Here is a 22,818-nt window from a genome sequence, read left to right as displayed (position 1 = left end):
AGTCCAGTCCAGTCTGACTCCCTGTCCAGACTCTAGGTGGATGAGGAGTTGGGGGGGGGGGGATTCTAATATTCTCTCTCCATCTTGTGTGGTTGCCGCAGTAACGTGGAAGGTAGAGGAGCAAGTCCGCTTTATGTTCCTCCTGGAGCTCCTTCCTCCCATGGGTTGAATTGGCCGAGACTCCCTCTTCTCATCAGCCACAGGTATGTCACCCATGTGGGTCACATCTGAGAAAATATGTGTATGTGTGTATATATATATATATATATATATATACACACACACACAGAAGGTGCAAATTGGTGTTTTTTTTTTAAAAGATATTCTTATCTTTGTATCTTTCAAGTATTTATTTCAAAATTGGGTGTAAGTACAGGGCATAAAGCCGCCTGTTCTCTCCTTTGGGGGGCGCCAAGAACACATTTGAAAGTCTTGGCCCATCGTATTTAAAACAATTGTTGCTCATGTGACTTCAATATTTTGTTCTTTGATTGAAAAACTGTTCCATTCCAACAATTCTCCTGTAACAACAAGTCTCCTGTAAGTCATAAAATGTTTAACATTTTAAGCATACACTTGTTGCAATACTGCCATCTACTGTGTCTTATTTTCAATTTTCTTCAAGTTGCATGCAATAATAAAAAAAAAAAAGAGTAAAATCCTAAAAACCGACAGCAAGCGGAGTTTCAGCTTTTTTTTTTTTTTTTTTTTTTTTTTCTGACCAAAACAAGTGAGATGTATCCATGCAGTTTAGGGAACTAATGTTCTTCCTCCTCTTTTCTTCCTCTTCCACTCAATGATTTATTGATGGCAGACACGCACGTCCTCATCCGCTCTGCATGTGTCATGTTCTAAATGTACAGTTTTTAACCATATTATCCTGTTTCTAATGACTTTTGGCAATTTGTGACTAAAAACCACTAATTGTTTTTTTTTTTTTTTTTTTTTTTGGGCACATGCCAAACTGTCACCACGTCCTGTCACGTCGTCGTCATCAATCCCGTTTCTGACATCCATGAAATTTATTTAGAGGCTGCAAGTGAGTCACACCAAACCCAACCAATCAGATACCGGGGCGGAGTGATGGCGCTGAAACCTAAACAGACAGCGATTCATTCATCTGAGTTGTCAGTGACAAATAACAGACGCCACACGGAGGGGAGAGAAGAGGGGAAAAAGAGAAACATGACATGTCATAAAAAAGTCACCGTGACAGCACATTTAAAATGGAGCTTCAGCAGTTAAGCTGTAAAAATGATAGCAGGTTAAATTTAGCCCAGAGTCTCGGCAACAAACGATGTACTGCTTGACAGTGGCTGGTAAATAAAGATCATTATTGGTTCAGAGAAAACAATAGGCAGTCGTATTAACTCAGTCACATGAGAATGGTGATACACTGAATATACAATTCTAATTTTTGTTTATCTGTTCTTTGGAAATGAATAGGGCTGGAGTGGTGGTGTAATGGAAGTACCGCTTGCCCTCCCACTCGAAGGTGCTGGTTTGAATACCAGCTTCTCCCTAAATCCCAAGTTGGGCTGCATGAGGAAGGGCATCCCTACAACTTTCAGACCACGGGACATGATGTAAGTGAAGTACTCTGTAGAAAGAGTACTCTTTTGGAAAGATATTGTGAATGTTTATGGTGATAAACATATATATATATGGTGATGGGTGCTAGGAAGTGTATTCATTGCCCCCCCTGCCCCCCAAAAGTAACAAGCAATAGATAATGGATGGATTATCTCAAATGATTTAATATTTCAGAAAGTCACTGCTTCTAACACAGCAGAGGACTTCTGGTCTTTTTCTCTGACTGCCCTACAGCCATTAAATGTCCATTTCTGTGTCCATTTCTTCTCTACGGTCTATGATCACACCACACCAGGAGCCTAGTGAAAGTGTCCAGAAATCTCTGGTGGGAATATGGGCCGTATGGCTGATGGTCAGCAGTACACTCTCTATAAAATACCGAACATAAATGCTGTGTAAGCATTTTAATGTCAACTGTTAAAAAAAGAAAAATGTCCAGAACATAAATAAGTTTACATTTTTCTCCAGTTTTAGTAATCTTCCTACAGATATTTTCTGCCAGTTTACCCTGTCTGGAGAGATTTGCCTATCTCCGGCCCCAGCTCTTCACTCGTACAGCTTGTGGCGTCGCTCGCCTTATGATTCAGGTGTAATTTGCATGCCTCGGTCAAGGCTAAACTGAAGCAGATGAGGCATTGCGGTTTGAAGGTCTTCCTCCTTTATCTGCGAACTCCTAAAAGCCAGGGAGGCATATTTGCATTGCTTTTCATTTCTCTGGCTTGGCAGCAGGGGTGATAAAGGGAGAGGAGCACACTGTACAGACCTTGCTTAACAAAGGAGGCAGCAGCTAATAATTTGCATACGGAGAAAACAGCGATAAGGCCCACACAGAGGCGCCTCAGGTGCTATTATCAACCTCCATCAACACTTGGAGCTGATGCCTGTCAGACACACCGTGCACGGTCCCACGGAGCAGAGCGGGGGTTACAGCCTGGATTGAGATGTGGCTGTTTTCACCAGCAAAGTCAGTCCTACGTGGAGAGAGGAGTGAGAAATCGCAGTTCAACAGAGGCTATTGTTTTCCAGTTCAATAAACTTTTATAACTGAGAATTTAATTCCCCCGCTCAGTGGTCAGACCCATCAATCTCTCATCACTTTATGAAGACCTGCCTTTTACAATGCTCTCCCTGCTGCTCACAGATATATTTTATTAACTATGTTTTAATCATGCAACAGATTAATGAAATTTTGATCACGGTACATTATTCAACTTGTCCCCCAGGAGAAGGGTCTGCGTAATGGCGTGACACCCCTCTGCACTGAGAAGACATAATTCCCCTCGATATTTATTTCCCAGTCCATTTATTTGTGTAGGGCTACTAAAAAATGAATGTGTAGCATCATAACAGTGGCAACATTTAAATTTTTATTTGTTTATTGTTTCCTTTACTCTTGCTGCACCTAGCCTTTTTTTTTTTTACCTCCTGCTGTCTGTAGAAATCAGAAGTGATGACTTGTAGTGGAGCAATTTTATTGGCAATTTCCACCAAACCTTTCTTTTTCTAATCTCTCAGCTGCTCTACTCCCATCCCTGCTCTTTATTTACCATCACATGTACAAACACGGCAGCTTTACATGCCGCACACTTCCCACCGTCCTTACACCCTCTTATTTACCAGGACTGTTTGGGCCTTTGAAGGGCGACCTTCAGGACTCACGTCTGTGGCAATAACTACTTCTTACTATCTTGGACAGTCCACAGTGAGGAAAAAAATATATTTTTATGTCTCACTGTGAATCATATCACTTTTATCCTAACATTTCACTGACAATTCAAACAAAATGCACCTTAACATTCAGATCCCGTCCTTGTCTCATTTTTTATTTATTTATCCTGCCTCTGTTGAAGCTGGGCCTCTGCCAGAAACTTTCCAGAGGTACAGTATATGAGGTGTTGATTTGGACCAAGGAAATGTGTGGGCTGTCACACCATAAAGTGACAATTACATCACTCACGCAACTGGTATCCCCAGAGTCGCTGGTTCTCACCAGATCTCACAACCTTTAATGTCTTAACAGATTTTTAAAGGTTTTGACAGCTCGGTGTGTTACTGAGGGATCAGGGACTTCACTACTCTGCCTGATCACATGATTTGTCCATCAAACCAATGCTAACTCCTTAGCCTCTGGTGTCAGCAACAGGTGGCTCAAGGCCCAGGATATCAAGCCAGAGAGTTTTTTTAAATATAAATTTAAATAAGTCCAGGCCTTGTGGTGGTAGATGTAATTACAGTTCAGTTTCTCTTTCTTTGTCTTTTTATATAAACCTGTGATGGACTGGGTGTACTCTCTACATCGACTCACTGACTGCTGAGATTCACTCCAGTTCCACTTAGATCCTTAAAAGATTAGGAGCCAGAAGATGGATGGATGAATGGTTGGATGGATGGATGGTTGGATGGATGGATGGATGAACTGACGTGCCTCCTATTATTATAAGTTGTACATTATCACACCTAATCGTATTCAGAAACAGAGAACGTATTCTCAGCAGAACAATATCTATTATACTCTCATCCGTACTGAAGTGACACACAAGTCTTGTGTATAAGAATAAGAAATTGCTGGACAGCTCCTGGTGCTGAAATGAACATGAAATGTGTGTAGCTGACAGCTCAATATCAAGAAGCTGCTGAAATAATTTGAAAAAGAAAAAATACTACTTTAGGTTGAAATCAAACATAATGAAATTTGGAAATACTATTTAGGCTGTTGGATGCAGCAACCAACAGCAACAAAAAGCAGCTCACGGGAAAAAACTGGGCCCAGGTGCACACACTAACCCTCACCCTAGGTTTGTGGTTATTTGTAAAACTCAGAGTTAGTATATTATTAGAAATACCTACAGTACAACAGAGTACTGTCCATAGCCTAAAATGCACAATACCAGGGGTGTAAGAAAATACTGATACACTGAGGTATTGTTTTTGCCAATACACACCTGTAGTAATTATATTTGAAAAAAATTCAATTCAACTTTGCAAAAACTGACAAATTCCTTTTTATTTTATTTGATATTTCCAGTCACAAACTCCAGGCTCCAAACCCATGAGTTTATTCTCCAAATACTGAGTCATTGTACTTTTTTTTGGTCCAAATGAATCAGCCACTAAAAATGTGTGGCCCAGCTGACTGAAATCTGAACAGTAAATATAATTAAACAACCCTGCAGTAACCTCCACAGCAAATACATGTGCATGAAAGGGATTTGTCACTTAGAAAAAAACTATACACAAAAAATGTAAACCACATTTGGGCAGTACTCAGTTAATTATTTATGTACTTATTTACTGTGTATTTATTTGTTTTTTTGTGGATTTTCCTGGCTCCGCCCGTCCTTTCTTTCTCCCCCCTCCCTCCTGCCTCACACCCTCCCAGAGGGAGATGTTCACTTCCTTTTAGTGCCGTTGTCCGCAGCATGACAGATGGAGCCTATTAAAACACATTTTTGTTGTATTATGGTAAATAACACAGCCATATTTTCAACAATATTAAAGTTCCCAGGGCTGCAGTACGGTGTGAAAGCGAGTTAACTATCTTGTCATGGCTTTACTGTGCATGTACGCTGCCGTGCAGTTATAGGTTCTTCTTCTTCTTTTTTTTCCACTCAAGCTGCTGCGTTTCAATTGTTTTGATTGTACTGGTTGGACCAGAGTGAGGCATGAAAAGGCTCTGACATCGACTGATCAAGCTGGATTTTCACACTCACAGGAGCAGAGAACGACTCAGTAATGGCCTTTCTGTAGCAGGCGATCCTACTGATACCCACAGACTCAAAGCCCTTAAAGATATTAAGAATTTTTATACAAATCAGTGTCTGGTGATAAAAAGACTGCAGGCTGGACTCTGCAGGATGCATGGCACTTTAGACACTGCCTGTTTTATAGGCTGGACATTCACAGTAACCAATGATGACAGTGTCTATTTTTACACTCCTCACTCCTGCGAAATACACTCTGAAATCCAGCATTGTCACCGTGGTTGGCTGGCACCGGCAGAGTTCTTGTTTAAAGTTTTAGCACATGCAGAACAAACTTGATGTTTGGGCACTGTAATTATCTCTAAGCAGCCATATGATCTGACACTGTTTATTGGCCATTAAATGTAAAATAAGTACAACTATAAAGTAAACGCTTCCCAGACTTTCAGTGAGCGAGGAGAGAGTTTATTACTGCGCCTTCTAAGACGGATATAGATATAGAAGAAATGATCACCTCACAGTCTGACCATTAAGGTACACCTGCTTAAAGCAATGCATCTAGTGAAGCCAAGTCAGTGCACACACACACACAAATATAAAAGAACATTTATATCATATTTGACCTACGTATATCTCTGTTAGTGCTCATTGGATGTTCTGTTTATACACTGTCCTGAAACCTGTTACCTTTAAATATATAGTATAGTATGATACAGTGTAGTATGGCGTAGCATAGTTTACTGTTAGTAGAGAAAAATATAGCTTAGTGAGATAAGAGATAAGAGTAAGGAACAACAGTATAGTACAATTGAGTACAACATAGAATAGTATAGTATAGTAAAATATATGGGTCGTTATATGTGAATGAAAATATTATACTACAGTACAATACATTGTGGCACAATAATGAAGAGTGAGTATAGTATAGTACTGTAAAGCATAGGACAATACAGTATAATACAATACTGTGTGCCTTAGTCTAACGTAGTTGAGTAGGGTATAGTATGTATACTATAGCATATGTTTGAATAGTATAGCATAGTACAGTACACTATACTGTGAAGATAGTATAGTATGTCACTTACTGTACTACTTAGGAGTGAAATAGTATAAATTAGTGTAATATGTTATTGTATAGTATAGTATATAATAAAATAGTATAGTACAGATTAGTATTTTATCATATGGTATCTTTTGAAGGTCATTCCTTGGCAGAGGAAGTGAGTACACAGTGAAGTAGTACTACTGCACTACTACAGTCGGACGTTGCTGCACTGCTTGGTGCAGGTTGAACAGAGTCTCTGTGAGACTCACCTACAGGTTTACAGATGTTCTGATGATGTCATGGCTGCCCTTCAGAAGACGACACGCTGTCATGTGGCGTGTCCGTTTTTATTGGCTTCCTGTCATACCCCACCTGCCCACCAGACACTGCTGGACTTTATTCCCGTTTCCACGTCCACCTGCTCATGTCCTCCACATCAAACCACATGCAGTTCCCCACCCACTTGCAGTTCCCCACCCACTCACCCACCCACTCACCCACTCACCCACCCACTCACCCACCCACTCACCCACCCACTCACCCACTCACCCACCCACTCACCCACCCACTCACCCACTCACCCACCCACTCACCCACCCACTCACCCACTCACCCACCCACTCACCCACTCACCCACCCACTCACCCACTCACCCACCCACTCACCCACTCACCCACCCACTCACCCACTCACCCACCCACTCACCCACTCACCCACCCACTCACCCACTCACCCACCCACTCACCCACCCACTCACCCACTCACCCACCCACTCACCCACCCACTCACCCACCCACTCACCCACCCACTCACCCACCCACTCACCCACCCACTCACCCACCCACCCACCCACGCACCTGCCTCTCCTCTCCTTCGGCTGGTTCCTGATATTTCTACCAGGCCTTTCTCTTAGTAAGTGGCCCGTCATTTGTCAGTGTTTCTGCCTTCTTCCTTTGCCCGCCTCACGCTGTAGATTCCCATTACAGCGACCTGTGTGTAATTAAATGTTGTCTGTACCTGCTTGCCTCTCCATTTATCTGTGAGTTAGCCTGATCTGTCACTTAATCTGTTCCTTTCTTTTACCGCTCCAGTCAGCCGTGTGTCTACCTTTGGTTCTTTCCACCCATATGCTGCTACCAGCGCTGGTAAAAGCAGATTTAAACTGAGAGGAAGATAAAAAGGCACAGGAAGGAAAGACAAAAGATCCTGATTTATTGAGTGGAGGTTCTGTCCAGGCCTAATCTGGACTGTATGTTACACAGAAAAGCAGCAATTCTGTGGTTAGATCAGATGTCCCAAACCTCCGGACTGGGGACCAATACCAGGCCATGAATCATGAATCCTGATACTGGCCAGCAAAGAATAAATAGGTTTGAGTTGAGATCACGTCTGTCCAGTGTATAAATTACAACATAATAATCATAGAAATGAGAGTTAATGATTTAATATAATATAATTATTGTAATATTGATATTTAATATGATGCTCCAGTGTTGGGGACTGGTTTAGGTACTTCATATATGCTGATGATTTTTCTATTTTTAGTCCTGGTATTTAAACAGGTATCTCGTTTGCAGTCATTTTGCAGATGTGTTAAAGAGAATTTGGTTAAGGCATAATCGACTTAGATGTGACCAGAATTATCCAGATGTTCTTCAAGGCTTTAGTCCCAGCTTTTGGCTCCAGGCACTTGTCTGTTTTACCTATTCTGTCTTAACAACCCTGGCTTACTGTGTTCTTATTTGAGTCATCATATACAGTAGCAGTCACACCATACATTCCTACTTCATTTATTCCATGTCAAATTCACTTAAGATGACAGTTTACCTTGTCTTGCTTTGTTGCCCTCTGGATCTACACGTGACAACTAAAAACCATCTCACTTACAGTCAGGTCAGTTTAAAGAGTCTGACGAACAGCATTGTGGAGCAGCAAGTTTCTAGACTGTAGGAGGGAAATGGAACCTGGAGAAAACCCACACTGAAAAATCACTTCCACCAAGTGGACCTGAGTGGAAACCAGTTCCTTTTTGATAGGTTGGAAATTATATAGATGTATAAATCTAGGGGAGTGGGCTGTTGACAACTGCACTCAAGGTGAATTCTCATGAATGTTACGGTCAATGTGCAATATTATTGTAATACTGTGCTCATTGTGATAATACTGGACGTACAGCATGGGATGACCCCCAGCAGTCTAGGCCTACAGTATATATATATATATATATATGTAGTGTGTGTATGTGTGTTTAAGATGAAAGCTTCAGGCATTATCTTTACGTCAGAGTGAGTGTCATCTTCCCAAACTAAAGTTCCAAAGTTTAGAAACTAAAATCCCTTCTATTCTTTATAGCTTTGAAATCCCACTTCAGAGTGTCGTAATCTGTCGGGATGATGAGATTCTCTGAGCGGATTTAAAAGTTAAATTTGCCTGATACATGGAGTTATTTGTATGCGAGGATTAAGATTTTAAACTCTGTATTTGGGGAGCCACTGCTAACACTGTAATAAGTTCCTCTCTTTTTAGTTTTTTTAGGCAGGATCTGTGTTGCAGGGTTTGGAATCAACCGGAGGATTTTAACAGACTTCCTAGAAGATTAGGAATTACAATCATCCAATTGAACCAGGGTGTATTTTGGTTTCATTACGGCATTGTAAGTTTCTTCATGCTTATATTATTGCATGACTAGAAAAATGCATTTAATAATACATACACATACACATATATATGTATTATAAGTATTAAATATATATTTATGATCTTAAGTCAGATCATATATCCTGGTCAAAAGAAATAGTCAGTGAGAGCTTGATTTGATTTCCCTCCCACTCTACTGCACATCTGAAGCGTAATCCTCAGCCAATGTGTGCTGTCAAACATTTGGTCTTCGGTCTCTGGTCTTTGCAAGGTCACACGCAGAATATAAAAAGACAGCTTTCGTCAGTGCTTTGAATTCATAAGGTTCACCATGCAGTCAGGGAAACTGCATACCTTGGCTCAATCCTTATAATCCCAAAGCTGGGATTTTCACATCAGTGTATTATTTAGTGAGCACCTGGATTTGAAAAAAATTGCCAGAATAACATAAAAAATAATAATTTTTTTTAGCCTTTACACACTCTTAGGACTTTGCAAATACACGAACTGATCCTTTTTGTTTAGCAAGAAGAATGAATGCATGGAGAATGGAGGGTGGGGGGAGGGTGCTCTAAAACAGATGGAACTCTTCTCATCTCTTCAGGTAGTTGTCACAGACTGCATCAAAATGGCCCATGTAGTCACATAAACAAATGAGTGCTGAAGCAATTTTGCTGCTGTCACGTTGTAAACTATTTTTCAAGCACTTTCGTGACAGTGTGACGGTGTTTTCTTTTTTTTTTTTTATCGAAGACACTTTATTTGTGCAGGAATAAATGGCATGTGCAGCTACTTCACAGTTTATCAGCGAATAAGAATGAAAAACTGATCAGTGACCAGATGTTACCGACTTTGCTCCTAGATCGTCTGTGATTGATTAGCGACGGAGGAGAGAGTGAGGGCAGTTTATTTTCAGTGGATGTTGTACGAGGTTTTCAGACGGGCAGCCTACTCTGAGTGGACAACACAAACTGTGGATATCTTCAGGTGTTAAAGACCAAGCTGCAACGCGGGGAGATTCGTCTCCTGCTTTGCTTAAGCAGACTGTGTTATTCTAACAGTAGTTTAAACATAAAGCCCGGGGCCCGGAGCAGGTACTTAATATTACAAATTGAAATCATTTTCTGTCCTAAATTGAAATTTCTTTGTATAGTGTGATGTTGGCTGACATGTTTGCTGTTATTGTTGTGATGTCAGCGTTTCTGTTAAATGTGTGTTTGCGTTTCATTTTTAGGGATAGGGAATTGCAGTGCAGTACATGCATAGGCGTATGGTATGAATTGTTCCTTTGAATTTACTGACTGCAGTGCCCTGTTTATTTATCATATATATTGAATTAAAAAAAATCCCACACTTTGCAAGTCCTCTTAAGCAGGTATCAATAACAAACCTGGAAATGCAGTGTAAACATTACTTCTGTTATCGCTTAGTGATTGTGAAAAAAAAAATCTTGTAAAGAAAATATTATAATAGTCTGAAGTGTAGAATAGTTTGAAGATAAATGTATCAAAACAGCCTTAATGGCAAAGCAGTCGTGTTTATTTGTTTTACTTTTGAAAGCAAACAGTGTCAGAAAAGATACTCTTCTCAACCGCTGCACTAAAACAGATGGATCTCCTCTCAACGCTTGAGGTACCTGTCAGCCGCTGCATCAAAATGGGCCGCGTAGTCACAGAAACAAATGAGCGTCGCAGCAATTCTGCCGCTTTCACAATTTAAAGTATCTTTCAAGCATTTCCAGGACAGTCGTGTCTGTGTGTGTGTTTGTTGTAATCACATAGATACATCACTAACGCACGACTACATGACAGGTGCAGCAACTTAATTAAACAGTTTGTCAGTGAATCAGAATAACTATTCAGCCATTAAAACTAATACTTTGCTCCATGACTGTGGAATTAACAAAGCAGGAGACGCTCGCTCAAAGAGGTGGGATTCTGTGTGGTTGTTGTAGTGTGTGTGTGTGTGTGTGTGTGACAGTTCCTGGGATGACCTCATTTTTGAAACAATCCAGAATTGTAAATTCAGCTCTGCTAGGACAATCATCAATATGTACATATTTCTGCCTTGCATCAAAAACGTTTTCCAAATTATTTTTGTTACAGTTCACCTTAGTTTGATTAATAAGACAATTCATCTGAAAAAAAAAAAAAAATTTAACCATATTTTAACCAGAATTCAGAGCTAAAATCCCGTTGGCTCAGAGGTGAATGCTGCCAACACACAGTTGGAGGATGTGTGGTTGTTACAGGTGGATGGTGTGTACAGTGGCCAAGGTTTGGAACTGGCTCCAGATCTGATTTCTTGGATTAGGACGAAGAAAAAAAAATACAACTTTTAGTTTCAAAATTATGATTGTATTATTAAATTCACAACTACAAGTAGTGTAGAATCTGAAAGTGGTGTGTATCTACATAAATGTTTGGCTGATTCCAGTTTCTGATCATTAGTAAGTGTCAAATCATTGTTTGACTGATCATTTGACAGAGAGAATTCTGGGCATTGTTACCTTTAGCAAAGTTAGCCGATGAGACTGTGTGACAACCTCAGATGTTGTTTACTGATAAATTGAGTGCTGCCCAGTGGGTTGAGACGCTTTGGGATGTTTCTTATTCAGGGTTCAGCATAAGTACCAGGTAGACTATTATTGTATGCTGCCCCAAACCTGAGGGAGTAATGAAGCAGCGGGGGTGGGCTGGGGTGGGTGGGGGTGAAACCATCTTCTGGCTAGATGTGTTTGTGAATGTTTGCTGAGGTTAAGTCTTTGTTTCACGCTGCACACTCTCTTTATAGTAAAACCAATTCTAACCCCACTCTCGAGTTCCCACTTGTTCAGTGGCTGCCGTTGATTTGTTCCCACGTGGTACGTTGAGGTAATGTTCACTCCCCAGGTCTTTAGGCTAAATTCGCATTTGGTTTTCTTGGCTTTTAGAACACACGGTCTGCAGCCCTAATGTGACCCACATGTGTACTTGTAGAAGGGACATCAAATGCAGTACACGTGTAGTGTTTAGAGAAGTACAAAAGGATGCGGCACATGTTAGCATGTGTGTACCAGTGTTCCCAGTTGTCGTTCCTTTTACCGATTGGTTCCAAGACTGTCTGTGATGAATATTTTGTCCATTGTTCAAGAGACGGTGACAGGCAGAGTGGTTGTATATTAGTCCTCTAGGTGGCAGTAGGTAGCTATAAAAACGAAAATATAGAGTGCATTCAAAGGTGTATCTTTCTTCAATTCCTTTTAGTATATCAGCATTGTGTTCAACTAAACAGGCCCACGTTTGCAATTTGCATAAATTGAAACTAGTATAATGTTAAATATATACTTATTATATATACTCTGACATGTATCTGAAATATGAAACATATGGAAACGGAGTAGATTTGTGTTGCTATGACAATCACAAAAGAGGGATTTTCTGGCTCAACTGCATGCAGTGCGACGGTAGCTTTAGCGACAGAAGCGTGGATCTCTATGTTTAGCCCTTCACTGTATAAAGAGTCGTTTCCTTCAGGCTGCCACGGTAAATTTGCTGCTGTCACCTGAGTTATTTCTAAACCTGAGGCCAGTCTGTGACAATATCCTCCGTTCATTGTTGAACCACAGGCTCCACCGCTTTCACCCTCCTCCATCCTGTCTTCAAGACTTTCTCTTCATTATGTACTGCAATAATTTAATTACATCATGCATGGCTGAACTTGGTCAGTACACGTTGTTTTCCAATCTGGGATTCCTTCTTTTCCTTTTTTTAAATCTTTCCCTCTCATTGTTATGGCTCTGAACTTCGTTGTTGTTCTCAATTGTACTTCTGAGCATATGCTGCATATTTACTGTCATGTTGACAAAAAATGTCTCCTTTTTTAAGGTGTTTGTTAGCAATGTGCGATATTAACTTTTTGCCAATATCCGATATGCCGATATTGCTGGGCAGTGGTAGACGTTAAGTGTTGCCTGCTCACTAAGGTAATGGGTTATAACAGTGTTTCTCAATTATTTTCTGCCCCCCCCCCCTCCCCCCGGGACAGAATTAAAATACTATTGGGGGCCTGGTAATATTAATTTAATTATTATTAAACCTCCCTAGTGTTTGTCTATCTAACTTAACATCCTTAAGGAATAACTTTCTCCAGAGTCACACTGTTTAAAATCCTCCATCGTAATTGCTCGCTTTATAAATTAAGACATTCAAAGCAATAAATATAGAAATTCTCACTTCATCGCTATAAAAATAAAAATCACGTTATAACATTAGCCTTAGCATTTACGACACAGGAATGTTAGTAGGTGTCAACAGATCTGATCTGAAGAAACAACTTGTATCTAAAAATTTTCTGTCGTTGTTGTTGTAGGGCCAGGAATTCAATTAAAATATTAAATACTCTGCTCTTGTTGTTTTCAGACTTTCATACTGTGAGCACGGTTATTTAAGTTCCTTTTTTCTGTAAATCCTGCAGTTAAAAATTATTTTTCTCTTTGGCTCGAAGCATTAAAAAATAGGTTCTTGTAGTTCTTGAGAAATTAATAAGTCACAGTTAAAGAAAAAAATTAACCTCTGACATTAATTACAGATCACTGCATACTGTTCTGTGCATAAAAATAAATATTTGGCCATAAGAAATAGTGAATTATGTAGTTAATCTGTGTTGTCCTGTAAAATGCAGGTTCATTGAATTAGACTTTGTTAAAAGGAACTACATTAATGTAACCACTCATTAACTGGACTTTCCAAAACCAATGTTATCCATTCTTAGCATAGGGCTAAGGCTAAAAATTAGCATATAAGAATTTGGCATGATGTTGTTCACATCTTGGCCCTAACTCTCTGGGCCTCACAGTGTCATGTGACTGAACATGTAGAATGCTTGGGGCCAAAGAAAGAGAATCCATTATAAACTGTTCACTGACTGTTCCCACCTTTTTATTCATTTTAGTTTTGCTTCCTCATATCACACACTCACCGGCTGTGAAAAAGTGGTAAATGGTAACAACTATTTAACCCACTTGTTTCCAGCAGGTCAGTGTAATTTTCCCACTTGTCCTCAGCAGGACTCACAAATGACTAACTGGACGGTGAGGTTAGCCGCAGCTCCACAGAGAAATGGGCTATTAGCCCAGGAGTGCTTTGAGCTTCAGGACTTTTTATTTACACTAAACAATATTTTAGGTTAGCAATCTTATCAAATACTCATTCTTGTATGATTGTGGGCCGTAGACCCCTAACATTAATGGCCCCCTGAAGGGAAACATTCACAATTTAACTAAGGCTGTTTGTGTTTTCCCCCCATGTAATTGAAATACAGCAGTTTACAACCAAGAAAACAACCCAGTGCTGTTGTGCTGCCTTTTATACAAAGTCTGATTATAGTCGCCGGGAGGGAAACAAATATGACAGTGAGGTAGAATGTAAACAATGAAAACACTTGAAGAATAGAGTAGTGCGTGTGCGATGATGACAAAAACTCCGATCTTTACAGGGAAGGGAGGTTCAAAGCCTTGAAGAATATACAACAACATAACATAATATACTGTGGCATGCAATGGTTTACTGTGGATTAATCACGATTAATCGTGAGTGTTTGACATAAATCTTCAATCCCAAGTTTGTCCAAAAATATATGTAAATACACTTTGTCATATTGCTTGCAAAACTTCAGTGACGTCGTGGTCCTCAGCAATATTAGTCAAACTGCAGTCCCTTGCATACTATTATCTGTGCATGCAATGAAGGATGCTGCATGTAGGGGGCGTGGCCTCAACACTCAATATAACAATATTTTTTCATAATTACTGCATTTCCAAGTCCCACTTTTTTAGTAGTTTGGCTCGTCTTATGTTCCAAACAGACTTGTATATCAAACAGGAACTCAATATAATTTTTGGCCACAAGAGGGCTCTAACTCTAAGATAATCAATGAATTCAGTGATGCGAAATAAGAACGGGATGTTGGTGGACTCGTTAGCTCGTTATGCTAATATATATTTAGCCTGTGTACTTTAGGCCATCATGTTAATGAATTTTATTTGCAGATTAGATGTTTGTTGTGAAATATATATATTTTTAAAAAATTAAATCTTACTCATAGACAGATCAACTCCATGTTTTTTTTTTCCTTTTCATGATTCATTACAGACAGATGCGACTGATACTCCTAATACTACATGGAAATAGGGAAAATAACATACGCAAAAATAATTTCCCTCAAATTTTAAAGTCAGACCAGTTCCTATATACTGTATTCCTTAAAATTCCTAGGGAAGGTTTTTCTTTTCCAAATTACCCATTCCTGACATGAACTCTCATGTAGAATAATGCAACAAAAATAATAAAATAAATTGTCAAAATGTAAACTTCACACTGCCATGTAAGCCGTTTACTATTTATTTCCTGAAGACATATAGACCTGCGGATAATTTATGACAAATATTCCTGCTATAAACTCGCAGAGCAAACCGTGGCCCGTGTCTCACCACATTAACACCTGAGCTGTCTGTGGACTGTGCATTTCTGCTGCTTCTCTCTCTAATGCTGACACACATTACGGCTAAAACCTTCCTGCACAGCTGCACTTATCTCACGCTGTCTGTCAGGACGGCTTTTTTTCGCCACACTATCACGTTTTACAGCCCCAGGAATTATGCATACCTTCCTGCGTTGTCCTAATCTGTTGCTGATTTTGCTCAATCCCGTCTCATAATAGTCAACCTCCAGGTCGGCTTCACATCGTAACATACGCTGCTCTAAAATTACGACTGCCGTATCTCTGAAGCGTCTCCTTACAGCCTGTACAGTCATGTCACTGTCTGTCCCGCTGCTGATGTGTATATATAGTTCTGCCAACTGCGGCAGGTACGAGCGGTTCCTTACAAAACAAAGCAGTATAATACTTTTATCATGTTGTTGTCATGCTACTAGCTAACACATTGTACATTTTCGTGGCGGCCAAATAAAGAACCCGGTTTTCTGACAGTATTTTTCCACATACGAAGCGGCATAAAAACGGTATCTTTTAATGACTCACACTGAGCAGGAACTTCAACAGCTCCCCTGTCATCGGCTGCTGTGGTAAAGTGCCAACAGAACAACTTCCTCTCTTCTGGTTCTCATACTCTTTAAGTTTAAAGGCTGATGAAATATGTTCTCATCGTTTCACTTCATCTCAAGGCTCAAACCCAGAACTCTAATATTTCATCAAGGCCCCACCTTTCCCCGTGTTTGTTGATGCAGTAATTTTCTAGTAATTGTGAACTAGCTCGATGCGTACTCTTGTCCTTAAAGGTTATTTGTGTTGCCTTGTTGTGGATATTTGACATATTATGTCAAATATGAATTAAGTAGCCTTGTTTAAACTTCACAGCACAAACACAAATCAAATGTAGGCAATAAAATAAATGGCAATTTATATAATATGACGGACATATGCTTAGTGGAGCACAAAGAAGTGTGTGCAGCCTCAGGGGGGCGCAGAGCATTTTATTTTCTTAATAAGGAAAGGAGTTTGTCAGAAGTAAAGTGTTCTACATAAATGTTCATTTGAGTTCTAAGGTCAAGGGTCAACAAAGGAACTATGTACGAAAGGTTTCGGAACCACTGACCTTACCAATAATTAGTCAGTGTGTTCAACATGAGGAGCGTGGCCCCCATGATTGACTGTACCAACCAACATGCCTACTTTATCATGTTTGATACTGGTACTGAACTGGCTGAGACCGATACACAAGGTATGAATAAAACATGTATTTTTGTAGTATTTTTGTAGTATTATTTTGTATTAACATCTTATCCTAGCTTATAGTATAATTTATTTATGATTATATGATAGATTCTATTCATTTGATTTCTATCATGTATTTATGTATGATCTTTAGGAGTATTTGGTAGTATGTAGTTTTTCATGCATATTCTTTAGATGTATTTTATAGAGGAGCAGTTTTAAAATGTCTATTATTATTAATAATAATAATAATAGTACTTATTATTATTACTATTATTAGTATTATTATTGGCCTTGTTATGATCATATTGTTTACTGTTTTCTTTGGTAGATAAACCTCCATTACTTCTGTTTTCTTCTTCTGTCTCCGGAGTTGAAAGACCACAGTGGTGGACAAAGCTGGAGGTGTCATCTTTTAGTGTGTTTTTCTTCCACACCACTGACCTGCATGTTTGGTGCCCGGGTGTGTGTGTGCGTGTGTGTGTTCACGTGTGACTGTGGTGACTTTCAGAGACTTTATTCCTTCTTTTCCAGACCTAACCATTCAGACTCAGCTCCATAGGGCGTCTGGTAAAAGTCAAACCGGTGAGTAGGAGGGTAAAGAACACATTTTAAGTATACAGTGGTCTGAGTCAAATTCTTTGTATTCATGGCTTTCAAACTTGAAAGCTGAGTCTGATGTCAGCAAAAAATACCTAAGATGAAAATGCAACACTAAAACAAACCACTGGGGCACCGCGGTCAGTGCTGTAGCCTCATTTTCAATTGTTTTTCAGCATCAAAGCGATGCTTCAGCCACACATCACTTTGTTCTTTGCAGTTTTTTTCCCCCTTTTTTCCTGTTGAAGCCTCGTAGGTGAAATCAATTAATGCTCCAAGATTTATCTGTTCTACTAATTTCCCTTCATCTCAAGGTTCAGTCTCCGTACACGCACATCATTCCTGACTGACCTCACCTTGCACCACATTTGTTGTTCTCATAACTTTTGATTTGAATTGTTTGCAGAGCAGCTCCGCACACGCTCCGCAGTTCACGCGTGTTTGATGTCAAGCAATCAATGAAGGATTTTAACGTACGTAAAGAAATGATTTCCATAACATGCCCTGTCACATGTCCTTCATTTCTGAAGCAATTCAGAGAGGGGTCTGGCTTTTATGGTGATTTCTTTCTTTTTTTCCATTACTCTTTCAAATAACTCACCTTGGAAAAAAAACCCATTATGTTGAAATATATTTCAGAAAATGTATGACTGTCTCTGTTGTTTTCCCACCGTCACCAATAAAGTCCACACAAAAAAGAGACATCCTCAGACGATGCATTTTCCAAGGATAATCTAAAATTAATTAAATTAAGAGCCAGTAGTTGGACCAAGTACATAATACACTTAAATTAAAGAAAAAGCTTCGTTAATGAAGCAGTTGTTTCTGTGTTTCAAAGGTTGAGACTCCCTTTGTTCTACTAGATAATACCACACAGACAGTAAAACATTCTCAGGGTTGGACTTTGGATGCAGAAAGAAATAAACAAAACAACTGCATACATATATACATATATACATACTGTACATACGTACATGCATACATGTTTACTGACAGTAAATTCTGTTCTGTTTAGACGTGGACTTTATATACGGTGTGGACGATGTTTTGTCCGTTATGACTGTGGTTGTGATTTGGTGTTTTCTCTGTGTGTAATTATAGACAGATGCTTACTTTCTGTCTTCACACCGGCACTGAATCGTGGCTGATTGCTTCACACAGCTGGCTGTGATCGGCACGTCGTCATCAGTGCCTTTAAGACCTCCAGCTTTGTCGTCCATTCAGTGCCAAATCGTTCCACTACATCGTTCCACTCTTCTTGCGGTACCTCTCGGGCACGATCAACTCGGTTTGATGAGAGTTACCTTGATCTCTTTTCCTTGACTCGCAGATACCTGCTCGTTGCCTCTGTTCGTGGTGCTGCACTCTGTCAACACCCGGCCTCAGCTCTGTTGTCACGGGGATTCCTTCATGCCCTCAATCGTCACCGCCGTCTTGTCGGCTCTTCCGGATCTTTTTCCTCTGCTGCACATCTCCTGTCACTCACCAGCTTCACCAGACGTTTAGTACATTTAATTGCTCTCACCTGATTCCTGCTTTGATTGCTGCATTTGGATGACAAAACCAAATATATATATATATATATTTGTATATGTACATATATTTATATATATACACATATATTTATATATGTACATATGAATGTGTATATGTTTATATATATATATTTATATATATTTAGTATATAGTAGTACATAACATTAAAACAGATACAAGACAAATCTTTTAACCACATTTTTAAAATGTCTTTTCCTCCTATTTTCCACTTTTATTTTGCATATTTTATTCCTTCTGCCTCAGATCTCAAATCCAGCCAATCCTGAACCTGAACCAACTGGCTTTTTTCCCCCTGCTAAAGCAGCTCAGCGTGGCCTCCATATATTTCATTTAAATTTTTTACATTATGTTGTGAACCGAGAAACTGCTTTTGCGTCCTGTCTGTGGTCTGAAGCACACATTTAAATCTGGGTTACAGAGCGTGCTGTCATGCTTTTTGGTAGATTCCATTTGTATGCATTATGTTCCAGTTTTTTTTTTTTTTTTGTTTTTGTACAATCAAATCATGTGTACATGTTTGTTGGGGACCTACAGATCAGATGGATAAAGTCTGAATCCTCCATCAGTGGTTTCCACAGACAGCGTGAAGAACAATCAGGTCTCCGTGATCGCACATTTTCACAGGATTGAAACAGGCGGCGTAACAAAAGGAGAGCATGTACTGTACGTGTTATGGAAAATCAATGTTATATTTCAGGCTTTATTAGCGATCTGCATCGGACGGCCTTTTGAATGTAATTGATTGACAGACGAGGGGACAGTCATGCTTCCATTATTGTCACTGACGTTTTGTGGACCTCTATCTTTCTGCTGTTTTTTACCCGACTTTCTGATAGTGGCTTATGTTTGAAGGCAGCATTTAAAATGATTGAAAAACTTCCGGTTGGCACTCCATCATTCAAAGCCAGTGGTGCAATTTTCCTGTTTCATTTTGATCCCATTATTAGCGTCTGAAGTTTCATTATGCTTGGATCTGATCACTGAAACTAAGTATCCCTGGTCATTTGTTCTCGGGAACTTCACTCCCTTTCAGTGCAGCTGTTAACGGTGAAGCGCGTGATCTGGGATCACTGCAGAGCACCTCGCCTTCTGACAGCGTACTGTCAAAGTACAGTCACTTCGCTCATGTGCATTGTGGGTTTACACTGGAGAATTTATCACCTGACTAGTCGGCACTGCATTATTCATCGAGCAGAGGAGAGTGAGATTGTAATCTGAATGCAGATATTGTAGTGTTCTATGCAATATGACAGCGTTGTCTCCACGGTGCCCTTGTTAGAGCCAGGCTTTTGGTAACAGGAAACGGCGACGGGCTGTAGCGTCATTACTGCATTTGTTAGGCTGTAACAGAGGACTCAAATGTAGTGTCATGTTAATGCCCACTGCAGGTGGTTTTCATTCACCTACAACAAGCAGAATGTCCCACTTTCTCCCCCCAGTTTGTGAGCTGATGTGTTCAGGATAAATGGTTGGTTCTTAACAGTGCTACAGAGGCGTGAAAAAAGGAACTTCTGTGATAGTTCTGAAACCATCTTCAGTACTAAGACATGACGGAAAGATACTGTACCTGGGTGCAGTGGCCGTCTATGTGTGTGTGTGAGAGAGGGGGGGGGGGGGATTCTTGTAGTGGGTCAAACAGTGAATTCTGCACAGTATGTAGAAATACATTTATATTCAGAAGTGTATTACACAGTGGCCAATTATCATATCCTTCCATCTGGCCCAGAATTCATAGCAGCGTCCCTGTCTGGATGCATCTGTGTCTGATTACCACTGTTTCAAAGTGTCAAGGCCCCGGCCCGCAGGCCACCTCTGGCCCCCGCCCCAACATTTTTTTCTGTAGGTGTGCAGGTTTAGGAGCCCGGAAAAAATCTCGTTATGCTTGCACAACGACAATAAAGTTCTTGAAATCTTGAAATCTTGAATCTTGAAATCTTAGGTTAATCGTTCAGTCTTAATTGACTGTAAGTGAGAATGTGAGTTGGAATGGTTGTGTTTGTAAATCTGCGGTCCTACGTCACCACCTAGAGAACTGTCTGTTTAAGTTAAAGGTGGAAGAACAATTGAAAAAAAGTGTGAAATAAAACACTGTGATTTACTCAAGTTCAGTTTCCCAGCAGACCTCACAGTAATTTACCTTAAATCCTTCTATTGTATCACCAGGTTGAATCACTGTTTCAGTCCATGTCAACTGACCAGTCTTTCATTTTTGGAAAAATTAGAACTTTTCTTTTTTTATCTCAGATTTGTCAAATCTCAACACTGTTGTGGTCAGATCTTATTTGTAACAGGTCTGTAAATGTAAACAGATTCCCTCGCCCAGATCTGCATGATCAAAACACAGAGACTCAGATCATCATCGTGTCACCGTCCAATTAAAGCTCACAGACGACTGGTCATCAAGTTTGAACTGCACTGACAGTCTGTAAGTGGCTAATGGGTGGTTGGCAGAAGTTGTCTGAATAACTGGCTCATTACAGCCGTTACTGTCTTCTCTGTGGAACCAGGACTTTGGACCAGCGTGTATTAATGAAGCATCAGCCGTCCGGGGGTGTCTAGTTAAAACATAATTGGCAATTCTTCAAAGGTCTGTTCGTTCACTGCTTCCGTCCGGTCACAGCTCTGCCTCCACATGATAACCTTTTTAAAGAGGAAATAAACGGTGAAGAGCAATGATGTGAAAAATTAGATGTCGACAAACTGGCTTTGACAAAATGTTTACTAATCTTTTATAAGTGAACCACATTTCACAAATATCTCTACCATCTGTAAGATATCTCTACAACTTTATTGCATAGTTGCACACCAATCACATCTGGCATCAAAACCTGGCTAGCGTTCCTTAGATTTCTCGTGAAATGCTTGGCGATGGGACGACCAGGTACAGTGGAAACTCGGACGTCTTCACCTGAGAAGGAACAATCCCTCGCTTTCCTTTCACTTTGACAGTGTAGCCTAAAGAGTTGTTCAGTATCCCCTGCTTCACTTCTTCCCCCTCACTGCAGTCCATGTCTTCACTTTGGACAACTTCACCTAGAATAAAAGAAGTTTCCAAGTTTAGCAAAGTTGCACATTCAGCAGCGGAAAACAATTTGAATCAGTTAAGGTGACGGAGTGGTTTCACTCAGAGAACGTACCTGGAGTGAGTGGCTCTGCCTCTGTTTGTTTCTGCGAGGTGTTCACGTTCTTCCGGTAAAAAAAAAAAACATAACTAGATGTCATTAAGCATTAAACCTGGAGAGTTTGACCAGTCTGTTCAACCCTGAGTATATGTCTGACAGGCGTGGATTGTATTCCTGACGATAGGGAACGAATGTCCTGCTGTGTATCATTTAAAAGACAAGCTCAGTCTTGTCACTGAGAGACATCACACCTGAAGTCTGAGTTTGTCTCAGCGCACTGTTCTCCTCTGCAGCTGGACTCTTATGACAGCTGAGGTCGTGGGCCATTCCTGGTAGGACTGAGTGACAGGCTGAGTGGTGAGGAGCTGACAGATTTCAACATATGCAGTGTTGGATACAGATGTCACAGGCAGTACAGGTCAAACCAATCCCGTCTGGGGAGCGAGGAGCGGCACAGGGGCAGCAGCAAGGAAATAAATAAATCTTTACACCGCAGGAGTCCCACCTCGGTCTCCTACAGTAATCTGCAAGTAGGTCAGAGCTGAATGAAGGAAACGTGTTCCATATACAGTACGTCTTCTGCAGCACGCTGCCTTTATGTATAGGGTGGAAACACGTCCGTCTCCCCCGCCACATATGTCGAATTTATAAATCCTAGTCCTGATTAAATTCAATGAAAGCGTTGCCAATTATGAAGCATGTAATGGAGAAGTTGTAAAAGCTGTGTCCGCTCAGCCGAGTCCGGCAAACTAATTAGATGTGACAAAATTCTGCATCTCCCGGGGATCGGATAAAGAAGACATTGTGGAGTTTCCGTCCGTCCTGTACAATCGATTATGACAGTAATCAC

General features: G+C 40.3%; 1 long non-coding RNA gene across 1 annotated transcript in view; it reads left to right on the top strand.

Annotated features, from left to right (window-relative positions):
* Positions 1-22,818, top strand: part of LOC112487787 (uncharacterized) — a 38,397-nt gene that overhangs the window by 1,067 nt on the left and 14,512 nt on the right. Inside the window, exons 2-3 of the long non-coding RNA XR_003051209.1 lie at positions 102-203; positions 1,447-1,586. This is a non-coding gene — a long non-coding RNA (uncharacterized LOC112487787). The remainder of the gene's footprint in view (positions 1-101; positions 204-1,446; positions 1,587-22,818) is intronic.

The sequence above is a fragment of the Cynoglossus semilaevis genome, chromosome 11 (genome assembly GCF_000523025.1).
Source record: "Cynoglossus semilaevis isolate Cse_v1.0 chromosome 11, Cse_v1.0, whole genome shotgun sequence".
NCBI classification, from domain to species: Eukaryota; Metazoa; Chordata; class Actinopteri; order Pleuronectiformes; family Cynoglossidae; genus Cynoglossus; species Cynoglossus semilaevis.
This window is presented reverse-complemented; position numbering and strand designations above follow the sequence as displayed.